We start from the raw sequence: 12,579 nt of genomic DNA, 5'->3' as shown, positions 1-12,579 counted from the left end.
CTAAATTATGGTATATGCATATTATGATATAGATCTATATTTATTATGATAAAAAGATATTCAGGGAGCATCAAAATATGTGAGGCAAAACTGATAAAATTGTAAGAAGAAACAGATGAATCCTCTATTATGGTTACAGACTTTAATATCCCTCTAACAGAAATACAGGTCCAGCAGGCAGAAAATCAGTAAAGACAGTGTTGAATTAAATAGTACCATCAGTGGCACCTGAGTGGCTCAGTCAGTTAAGCCTCAGACTTTGGCTCAGGTCATGATCTCACGGTTCACAAGTTTGAGCCCCACATCGGGCTCTATGCTGTCAGCATGGAGCCCACTTCGGATCCTCTGTTCCCCTCTCTCTCTGCCCCACCTCCGCTTGCTCGCTCTCTCTCTCTCTCTCTCTCTCTCTCAAAAATATATAAACTTTTTAAAAACAAGTAAGTAAATAGACCATTAATCAACTGGACATAATTGACAGACTACTTCACCCAACAAAAATAGATTACACATTATTCTCAAGTTCACATGGAATATTCACCAAGAATGACCAGATTCTGGGCCATAAAACACCTCTTAACAAATTTAAAAGAATAGAAACCATACATTTGTTCTCACCACAATGGAGTTAAACTAGAAATCAGTAACAGAAAGTTGGCTGCAAAATCTCCAAATACTTGGAGATTAAACAAAACACTTCTAAATAACACAAGGCCAAATAAGAAACATCAAGAGAAATTAAGAAATGTTTTTAACTAAATGAAAATGAGAATACAACTTAAAATTTGTGATATGCCGCAAAATTCCCTTAAAATTTACAGGAAATTAATAGCATTGAGAATGCATATATTAGAAAAGAAGAAAGATCTAAAAACAATAACCTAAGCCTCCACCTTAGGAAATCAGAAAAAGAAGAGCATATTAAGTCTAAAGTAAGCAGAAAAAAAAGAAATAATAAAAATTAAGGCAGAAAGAAAGAAATCAGTAGAGAAAAGCAACAAAACCAAAGCTGATTCTTTGAAAAGATCAATAAAATCTACAAGCCTACAGCCAGGCTAGCTAAGAAAAAAAAAAGAGAGAGTGAGAGAGAGAGAGAGAGAGAGAGAGAGGAAACACACAAATTACTAACATCAGAAATGAAACAGGGGACATCACCACAGATCCCATGGCCATTAAAAGGACAATAAAGGAATATTATGAACAGTTCTATGCTCACAAATTTGATAACCTAGATGAAATGAAGCAATTCCTTTAAAGACAGTTTGCCAAAATTCACACAAGTAGACAGTTTACATAGGTCTATATCCATTAGAAAAATATGAATCAACAATTAATAATCTTCCAAAAAAAAAATCAGGCTCAGATGGTTTCACTGTTGAATTCTACCAAATATTTGTACCAATTCTCTACAGTCTCTCCCAGTAGAAGCAGAGAAAATACTTCCTAATTCATTCTATGAGGTCAGCATTACCCTAATACCAAAATCGGACAAAGACATTATTGGTACTGGCAAAAGAATAGACAAATAGATCAATGGAACAGAATAGAGAGCCCACAAATAGACCAACATAAATACAGTCAACTGGTCTTTGACAAAGGAGTAAAGGCAATACAATGGAGCAAAGACAGTCTTTTCAGTAAATGGTGCTAGAACAACTGGACATACACATGCAAAAAAAAAAAAAAAAAGGAGCTAGACAAGACCATACACCTTCTACAAAAATTAACTCAAAATGGACTGTAGACCTAAATGTGAAACACAAAACTATAAAAATCCTAGAAGATGACATGGAAGAAAACCTAAATGACCTTCAGTATGGCAATGACTTTTTAGACATAGCACCAAAGGCACAAACCCTTAAAAAAAAAAATAACTGGTAAACTGGACTTCATTAAAATTAAAAACTTCTCAGGGCACCTGGGTGGGTCAATCAGTTAAGCATCTGACTTCCACTCAGGTCATGACCTTGTGGTTTGTGAGTTCAAGCCCCACATCAGGCTGTGTCCTGACAGCTCAGAGCTTGGAGCCTGCTTTGGATTCTGTGTCTCCCTCTCTCTCTGCCTCTCTCTCTCTCTCTCTCTATCAAAAATAAATATTAATTTTTTTTTATTTAAAACTTCTCTGTGAAAGACAATGTCAAGAGAATGAAAAGACAGGCCACAGACTGGGAGAAAATATTTGGAAAACACACATCTGATAAAGGTGTGCTATGTAAAATATACAAAGATGTTTAAAACTCAATAAGAAAATGAACAACCTAATTTTAAAATGGTCCAAAGATCTAAACAGATTCATCTCACCAAAGATGGAAAATAAGCATATGAATATATTCTCCACATACGCTATCCGGGAAATCAAATTAAAACAATGAGATACCACTACATACCTATTAAAATGGCCAAAATCCAAAACACTGATAACACTAAATGCTGGCAAGGATGTCAAGCAATATGTACTCTCATTCATTGCTGATGGGTATGCAAAATGTTACAGCTACTTTGGAAGACAGTTTGGCAGCTTCTTACAAAACTAAACATACTCTTAGCATATGATTTAGCAATGGTGCTCTTTGGTATTTACCCAAAATGAAATGAAAACAATCCACACAAAAACCTGAACCTAGCAGTTTTATTGGAACTTGGAAGCAACCAAGATCTCCTTCAGTATGTGAACAGATAAACTATAATACATTCAGACAAAAGAATGTTACCCAGGCACCTAAATGAGCTATCAAGCCATAAAAAGATATGAAAGAAAACTAAATGTATATTACTAAGTGAAAGAAGCCAATCTTAAGAGGCCACTGTATGTCAAACTGTACATTCTGGAAAAGGCAGAACTACAGAAACAGTAGGGGCACCTGGGTGGCTCAGTTGGTTTAGCATCTAACTCTTGATATCGGCTCAGGTCTTGATCTCCCAGATCATGAGATGGAGTCCCACCACATTGGGCTCTATGCTGAGTGTGGAGCCTGCTTGGGAGTCTCTCTCTCTCTCTCTCTCTCTCTCTCTCTCTCTCTCTGTCTGTCTCTCTCTCTGTCTCTCTCTCTCTCTGCCCTTCCCTCACTCTCATGCCCTCTCTCTTACACACTCTCAAAATAAATATTTTTAAAAATGTTTTAAAAACTACAGAAGCAGTAAAAATATATGTGTTTGGGAGGGATTGGGGCTGTAGGCGTAAAGATGAATAGGCAGAACACAGAGGATTTTTAGGCAACTGTTTTTAGATTTTTAGAAACTATTCTCTAGAATACTACAGTTGTAGATACATGTTATTATACATTTATCCAAACCCACACAATGTACACTAAAAGTGAACCCTAATATATAAACTATGGACCTGGAGTGATAATGATATGTGACTGTAGGTTTGACTGTAATAAATGTACCACTCTGGTGCAGGATGTTGGTTGGGGGTGGGGGGGTTGTGGTTCTGTGTTTTGTGGGACAGGAGGTAATGTAAGAACTCTGCTCAATTTTGCTATGAACCTAAAAAGTTAAAGTTTACTAAATTTATATAGAGGTAAAGGAAGAGAGAATAGTATAAATACAATTTACACATCTATATGCGTATTATATATGTATATAGAATTGCACACACCACAAAATATGGAAAAACAATGTCTAGAAGTCCACACTAAATGTAGAACTCTCTAAGAGATGAAATGTCGTATTTTCTTAATTTTTTGTACTTTATTATTCAAACTGTTTATATTGAACCCATTTTAAATTAACAAAATATTCAAAAAAATGCTCCCATTAAAAATTGAATACAGAACATTACAAATGTGCCTGAAATTGCTTGACTAAGAAGTCTACAGAGAACACATTCCATTACAAAATTCCTAAGCAGACTGTAAGAAAGATAAAATGCTGACAGAGTGCTTTTTCCTTTTTAAGATAAACAATTTTACTTTTCCAGTTCTTAAAGACGTCACACTCAGCTATTTAGTCACGTAGAAAACTTAACTTCCTCAATATAATTCCCTATGGCAGTTTTGGCTGAATAAAATGAATTAGAGGAAATCCCTAGTTAATTCATAATTTTTGTTTCTCTTTAAAATAATAGTGAGATTTGGAAAGAGGAAAAGGAATAAATTAATAACTGAGTCCATTCAGTCTATTAAAATGTCTTTTTTACACCTGTGTGAGATAAGCCAAGGAAAGGCAAGACAAACAGTACTTTTAGTTTAACTAAAATGAGCAAAAAAATAAATAAAACCACAATGAACTTTGACAGCAGTCTCATTGCAAAATTCTAAATTATCCTCACCCACAAATTCCCTTTCCAAAAACTTTCCTAATTTTTTAAAAAAAATTAAAAATTAATTAAAATTCATTCTATCAGGTATAAAGGGATGATTTACTCATTATCTATATTTCAATCTCTTTTGTTATCTAAAATACCTGGTTTCACTGCTGCAGTGATCAAAACAATATGCCAAAATTCTTGTTTATTTTATGTAGTGTTGTCAGAGCCTCAGTCTGGAAAACCATCAAAATAACACTGTTCCCAATTTCCACTTTGAAGAAGGGATTTATACTTATTTCTTGAAGTTTAGAGAAATAAGTAACTTTTTTCAAGTAGACTTTATTAATGCATACTACAATAAATCTTACCATCCATCATTCCCATATTTCTGTTCACTACTTACATTCTGACAAATCCATTTTAATTAAAAAATAGCAGTAAAGAAGAGAAAATTCTATTTTATTTTATCTTAGTAAACATAAAGCTATCAGATGAGGTTTATTCCTAAACTTTACTGTTAATTATGTGAAAAGCAGAGTGAAGACTAAGCAGAGTTCTTTTGGAAAGCAGAGCTACAACCCTTGATATGAAAATCATCGATTGAGACCCAGATGTCATTTTTAGAGAGTCACTTTTCTAACCATAACCATGCATTAAGACAGTCGATAAATTATAAACTGATAAATGTAAAGGGTACTCAAATCAATGCCCTTGAAGGGCAGATGAAGGTAATCAGCCTCTCTCATATGGCAATAGACAGAATATTTTATCCACTGAGAATTTAAAGCCAAGTAAAAGCTCCTGACAGAACTTCAGGAACTGATTCTACAGAATATATCTCAGTCACATAGTACAACCGACAAAAACACTGCAGATTTACTGGATTTGCGTATGCTTGGGCATCTTCCCCAAACGGTATTCTGCAGCAAAATGAAATATAGATATTGATTTAGAATTTTTATGTGCTTTTAGCTATACCATCAAATAAAATGAACTGTGAGGTCCATTCTAAGTTTTCATCTACTGTAACCTTTTCTACCTGCTTGCACTTTTAGTAACAAATTATTAATCCCTTGTCTGACCTTGAATGTCTCTCAATATGTTGGTCTGTCATCTCTGCTCTCTTATTGCCCTCCATCTCAGTTCTTTGCAGAAACATCAATTACTGTATCCATTTCTATTCCCTCTTTTCTTATATTTGCCAATCTTCTATCTTCCTACACTGAACTTGGTAGTCTAACAATGTTGTTTGTAAACCTAGCATGTTTATTTCTTTTAAAAAGTCACCAATATGAAGAAAGGGCAAACACTGGTAATATTTATTTGGATTGTCCCCTTTCAGAGCTAAGGGTTAGGAAAAGTAGATGATAGTGAGATAAGGATAAAAAAGACTGAGAAAAGGAACAGATATATAATAAGGGCAGGACTCACATATTAAGAAACTGGCTTTTAAAAGAAGGATGAAAGGGGCACCTGGGTGGCTCAGTCAACTGAGCATCTGACTTCGGCTCAGGTCATGAGTTCGAGCCCTGCATTAAGCTCTCTGCTGTCAGCACAGAGCCCATTTTAGATCCTCTGTCACCCTCTCACTCTGCCCTTCCCCTGCTCACAGGCTCGTGCTCTCTCCCTTTCTCTCTCAAAAATAGTAAAAAAAAAAAAAAAAAAAAACAACAACCCATTTTTAATAAGATAGTTTTGCCTCAAGGATACATCTTACAAACATTCTTTCAACTCCTCAGGATCACACCCTCCTGGTAAAAACACTACATGAATGCACAGCTACTTTACAATGATAACGCAAATAAAAGGTACTACTTATGCATTCTTCTCTTAAATCTAAAAATTACAAAGAAGACACTAAGTACTGAGCATGCATTTACCCTCAAATGTGGCCTTGCTATCAAGTTCCTACAGGCAAAAGCCTCCATTTGTGCAGTACATGTTCAGACTGTAAAGTCGTCATCATAACAATCTAAACAGGATATAAGGAGTTTAAATGACCTCAATCATTTACTTGAAAATTATAGTAAGAAGTATTAATGATATTTGGCCTGCCTTAAATATTCCTTGGCTCTTCTTGATCTTTAAGATCATATAATACTTCATCTTGATCTTATCTCTAAGAAACATAAAATATTTACTAAAATTTGATAAATAAATTTTAATAATATCACATAACCTCTGGGGTCTGTAAGTCTGGGGTAACTATGAATGGTTGGAGCCTCCATACTTCAAAATACAACTTTGCAAGCGGTTAAATATGTAGTCTGCATATAAGAAGCAACATACAGGGTCAAATCATTTAATCGACAAAATTAACCTAACCTCTACAAGTATGGAAGGATTTCAGAATCTCAGGATTCAAAGGGAATTTACCAAGTATCTAGTAACCAGAGAGTAGTAATATTAATAACAGTTCTTAACCATTTTTTCCCACATAATGCACTCCAATCTATCAGTAATCTCTCCTAACCTACAGTGTACAATGAAAGAAAATGTGTGAATTTCAAAAATTAAAAAAACAAAACAAAACACTCCCACCCACCGGAATCTAACCTGCTGTCTGGTTCAAACTCACTCACTAATCATTAATCATATTCAACCACCTATATAGCAGTGAGATCTCCTTTACAACATCCTAGCCAAGTGCATTCACCCAGCTTCTAGGGAACACCTCCAAAACAGGGCGCTCAGTACTTAATGAGCTTTAAGTACTGAGCTATAAATTTAAAAGCCTGATAGTGTTTTAAACTATTTTTCTTCACTAACATAACTATTCTAGAGTATCCATATAACTATATTATTCCAGCTCATTTTATAAATTCTTTTAATGTTTGTTTATATTTGAGAGAGAGAGAGTGTGTGTGCACGAGCTGGGGAGGGGCAGAGAGAGAGGGAGACAGAATCTGAAGCAGGCTCCAGGCTCTGGACTGTCAGCACAGAGCCCGACATGGGGCTCGAACTAATGAGCCATGAGATCATGACCTGAGGTGAAGGCGGACACTTAACCCACTGAGCCACCCAGGCGCCCCATTCCAGCTCATTTTAAACAACTTCACTTGTCTGAAAGACATATGGAACCGAAAGTCTGTATCCTTTTAATTTCTACCAACTGATCCTGGTTGGGCCTTCTGAAACTAATCTGTCTTACATTTAATAACCCATCATATAAAGACCTCCCATACCCTCCCACCTACCTCCCAGCTGCATCATCTCTTTTCCACATTAAATATTCTCAATTTCTTCAATTAGTCAGAAGACTGCTATATGAGTGTTAATGAGGGCCTCAGTCAGAATACTGGTAAGGGGATAAGAAATGAGATATAAGCAACAAGGTGAGATGGTAGAACTACCAACATCATACAAATATATGAATGTTTATATACGTACATACAGGAAACACTAAAGTGACTCTGAGATTTCAGGTCTGATGTCTAGGAGGATAATAATGCCATTAACAGAAACAGTTAACCCAATAGGAGAAGGCTAAAGGGGAAGATGGGAAATTCAATTTCAGACACAGTGATTTTGAGGTTTAACATGTAAATATGGATAAAACCTTTTCCAAGTCCATTAGTTTACTTCTACTACAAAAAGGTGCATCCATATTATTGAGACTAATAATTATACCTCACTTAAACACAAAATATCACATTAATTCATTCATCAAGTATTTGGTTACTTTCATAAGGAACTATGGGAGATACAATGAGCCATGAAACCCAGTTCCTGACCCCATTAAACTTACATTCTAATATGAAAGATGTTTGTAACTAAACAGAAATCAAGACAGAACATGGTATGTCTCACAGTAGAATATAAAATGTTATAATTATTCAGAGAAATATTTTCCCCCTTTCCAATGAGAATATTCACATATGAAAAAAATCACACACAGTCACAACTGGGACTCTTCAAATACAAAGACCAAGGACACACAAATAACATAAATCTTACTATTCTGGGTATAAATGAGGATAACACTAGCCATATTCCTTAGGAATGTGTTAAAGTACCCTCAACAATTATGTCTATTGTTAAAGATTAATGCTTGAATTGTATCATCACTCAAAAGAAGAGCATTGTTTAAAATGTTCACAAACACAATTGTTTTGGCTTATAAATGGAATTGTTTGATGTCATTTTCTCATCATTCCTAATTTTAAACAATAGTGTATCAATTTGAAAATAGAGCTACAAGTTTACAGCCTTACAAAGATAAAAACTGCATATTTTCTACCTGATATAACTATTCTGGAGTTCCCTATAACTATATATTATTGATAAAGTTTTAAATTATTATGGCTACTTTAGTCATTTTACTAGATAAGTTACAGAGTCTACAAAAAATTAGTTTAGTAAGATCTTTATATTTTAAATTGAAAACATAATCACAGAAAAAATAATTCAAATGACTTGGAACATATAATTTGACTATACATCTTTAGTGGAATATAGTCTAAGGACATAAAATGGCAAAGAAATCTTTAAGTGGCAAATCTGTTGTTGGAGAGTATCAGTATAGTAATTCCAAAACTAACTTAAATGTTTTATAGGATAGATGGGTAGATATACTAATACAGTTTTGAATCGGAATTCTCCCTGTAGGAAAAGGGAGATACAAATATGAACTGACAGAAGGTGAAGATAAACTCTGTGGTTCTGAATCCGAATTGAAAGCATCCTATAAATTCATGATTTCTTTTAAAAAAAGTGTGTGTGTGTGTGTGTGTGTGTGTGTGCGCATGTGTGTCCATTTATTTAAAGAGCCTAAAAGCAGTGATACTCCAGTAGCAGTGAGTATATTCAATGCCCAAATCTTGGTTTCTGAGTACTGTTTTCCAATAAATTGAACCAGGACTCCATTGCAAAATGGCTAACTCCAGGTCTTAAGCAAGGAATATACAAGGTGAGCCTGGAACATCTTTTGTACAAAAAATTAAGAATATGCCCAAATACCAACATGGACATATGCAAAGGCCATAGGAACTGGCTTGAAGGGACTAATCAGATTTGAGATAATTTAATCATCAAAAAAAGAATAACAGTGAGGCACCTGACTGGCTCAGTTGGTAGAGCATGGGACTCTTGATCTCCGGGTCATGAGTTCAAGCTCCACATTGGGCATGGAGCCTACTTTAAAAAAAGAAAAAAAAGGGGGTAAGGGAGGACACTTCGGTGGCTCAGTCAGTTGAGCATCCAACTCTTCATTTTGGCACAGATCATGATCTCATAGTTCATGGGTTTAAGCCCCTCATTGGGCTTTGTGCTGGCCTCTGTGCTGACAGCTCAGAGCCTGGAGCCTATTTCGGATTCTGTCTCTCCCTCTCTCTCTCTGTCCCTCCCCCTCTTGCACTCTATCTCTCTCTCAAAAATAAATAAACATTAAGAAAAAAATTGTTAATAAAAAAATCTACAAAACAAAATAGCCTAGAGTCTTCAAAAATAGCAGTCTTGAGGGGCGCCTGGGTGGCTCAGTCGGTTAAGCATCTGACTTCAGCTCAGGTCATGAACTCGTAGCTCATGAGTTCAAGTCCTGTGCTGGGCTCTGTGCTGATGACAGCTCAGAGCCTGGAGCCAGCTTTGGATTCTCCCTCTCTCTGTTCCTCCCCCACTCATACTCTGTCACTCTCTCTCAAAAATAAATAAATATTTTTTAAAAGAAATTGTTTTAATTAAAAAAAAGTCAGTCTTAAAAGACAAAAAAAAAAAAAAAACCAACAGGAAGGAGGAAGAATAAAACAAACATGACAACTAAGAAAATTCATAATCTCTGATTGGATTCAGTATGTTTTTTAAGCTATAAGGGATATTACTGATAAACATTTGGATAAATTCAAATTTTTTAATATGGCCTATACATTAAATAATATCAATCAGGGTTAAATTACTTGGGTGTGCCCACAGCATTATAGCTATGTAGGAAAATGTCCTAATTCATACGAGATGTATGGCGAAGAATTTAGGAGTGAAGTGTCATGATGTCTCCAACCTCAGTTTCCAGTGGTTCAGCATGAAAAAAAAAAAGCATGCATGTGTGTGTATTTAGAGAGAGAGAAAACAAATGAGGTATAATGTTAACAACTAGTGAATCTAAGTAAAAGATGTGCAGATATTTGCTGTACTATTCTTACAGCTTTTTTATAGGTTTGAAACTTTCAAAAGAAAAAAGTTGGAAGAAAAAGTAGGGTGGAAATTAAATTTACTTTCATGTGGCTGATCAGGCTATATTAAGTCTAACTACTTATTCATCCTATCCATAAGTGCTAAAATCAAGTATGAAGTTCAGAAAGGTTTGGCTAAAAATAAAAGTACTAATTCTAACAAATAATAAGTAATTACAAACCAAGCCACCATTAGTTTCCTATGATAGCTGTAGACTAAACATAATCTCTGACGTAAATTCTTAAAAGATGACATGTGGTAAGTCATCTAGGACAATTATAAATTAGCAGAACTAGGGCACCTGGGTGGTGCAGTCGGTTAAGCGTCCGACTTCAGCCAGGTCACAATCTCGCGGTCCGCGAGTTCGAGCCCCGCGTCGGGCTCTGGGCTGATGGCTCAGAGCCTGGAGCCTGTTTCCGATTCTGTGTCTCCCTCTCTCTCTGCCCCTCCCCCGTTCATGCTCTGTCTCTCTGTCCCAAAAATAAATAAACGTTGAAAAAAAATTTTTTAAATTAAAATGTTAATACAGATATACAGATAATTTCAGACCACATATCTCTAATAAAAATAAACACAAACTCTGTACCAGTAATTTTGTTAACCTATGCATATATATCATTTAATCCTTTTAACAACTCTGTAACACAGATACTATTATTATCCTCATCTTACAGATTAAGAGGAAAAAAGGCTTGGAAGACTAAATAACTACTACAAGGTCATACTGCTAGTAAATAGCAAAACACATCTTGAATCCAGGCAGTCTGACTCCAGAGCCCATGCTCTTTGCTCTTCTACTGTTTTACTATGAAATGTAAAATTTTAAAAATAAACTGATTGTACTGATTCAAAATTTATGAAAAATTACACAAAGGAGCCATTTCAAGGAAAAATCAAAAGCATGCCTTTCTTCCCAAATACACATTTAAATTTACATATACACTAACTGAATGAAAAAGCTAGAATTTAACCAGAAGCCCAATGTATTGTCAAATCCCACGTGAAAATAAAGATCATATATAACTGTACTCAGTTACCTATTCATATATATGGCTGAATGTTACATATAAATTCAAAACGAATACCAACATGCTTTCATCTAGAACTTTATCCCTGCTCTCAAGAAAAAAAAAAAAACTGAAAAAATTTATTTCAGGTACATCATTCCTCAAATATACTTAATTAAAACAATGACATAAAAGAAAAAAAAAGAATAAGCAATTAACCTTGAAAACTAATGCCACCATAAAAAATATTAATAAATAAACCATGTCCCTCCAAACCTGGTCATCTTACAGTGTTCTCTTAGTGAACTATACCACTATCCATCCAGTTACATAAGCCAAAAACCTAGTGGTGGCAGCACCTTCCTCTTCCTCTTTCCTCATGTCCAATCCATCACCTAGTTCCACCTCCTAAATATCTCTAAATCCATCACTTCTATCTTCACCACCATCTGGCCCAAAATATAATCATCTCTAATCTGGCCTCTTCCCATCCACACTGCTGTCCTTCTTGTAAACAGTTTTTCCTCTGTATAACATCAAGTCCTCTCTTATAGCACTTACAATAGCTGGAACTTTAAATATCTTTGAACATTTGATTTATGTCTGCCTCCCCTGTTACACAGTAAGTTCTATGAGGGTAGTTCTGTGATGAAGCTCGCCATTTCATCATTGTGATCGAGAAGAGTGCCCAGTTAATAAATAAATGCTAAATAACTGAATGCATGTCAAAGATTTCAAGTTTATTTATAAACAGGGGGGAAAATGGTTATAAGGTCCACCAACCATTATAAGGAGTATTTCATTTCATAATTTCTAGATCACACATTTTCACATTTTAACTCTGAAAATGAATACAACTTATAGTTGACGATCTTTGTTTAATTGGCAATATTTTCTTCTTTCATAGTGATTCATAAACAAAGGTGTATCTTGGAATTTTTTCTAAAACCTCATGATTTGATGAAATAAGTAAATAAATCTACAACACACCTGGTCCAATCAGTTCAAACTTGGTAATGTAGCCTCCCTTCTCCTTTGGCCACCACCCTACTCCCAATATTTAATAATTAACAGAACCTGCTGGTTCTTTCATAAACAGCTATCAAATGCATTCCTGTCTTCCAGTCCCACTATAATAACAGTAGATCTATCTAATCC

The 12,579-nt window shown here is 35.1% G+C and overlaps 1 protein-coding gene across 7 annotated transcripts in view; it reads right to left on the bottom strand.

Annotated features, from left to right (window-relative positions):
- The window catches only part of ATG4C (autophagy related 4C cysteine peptidase), a 92,265-nt gene that overhangs the window by 77,074 nt on the left and 2,612 nt on the right, over positions 1–12,579 (bottom strand). Inside the window, exon 2 of one of the 7 annotated variants that reach the window (XM_019837135.3) lies at positions 7,447–7,547. The exons of the other annotated variants lie outside the window; for them this stretch is intronic. The gene's annotated coding sequence lies outside the window, so the exon portion shown is untranslated. The remainder of the gene's footprint in view (positions 1–7,446; positions 7,548–12,579) is intronic. 7 annotated transcript variants of the gene reach the window in all.

This window comes from Felis catus, chromosome C1, assembly GCF_018350175.1.
Source record: "Felis catus isolate Fca126 chromosome C1, F.catus_Fca126_mat1.0, whole genome shotgun sequence".
Classification (NCBI taxonomy): Eukaryota; Metazoa; Chordata; class Mammalia; order Carnivora; family Felidae; genus Felis; species Felis catus.
This window is presented reverse-complemented; position numbering and strand designations above follow the sequence as displayed.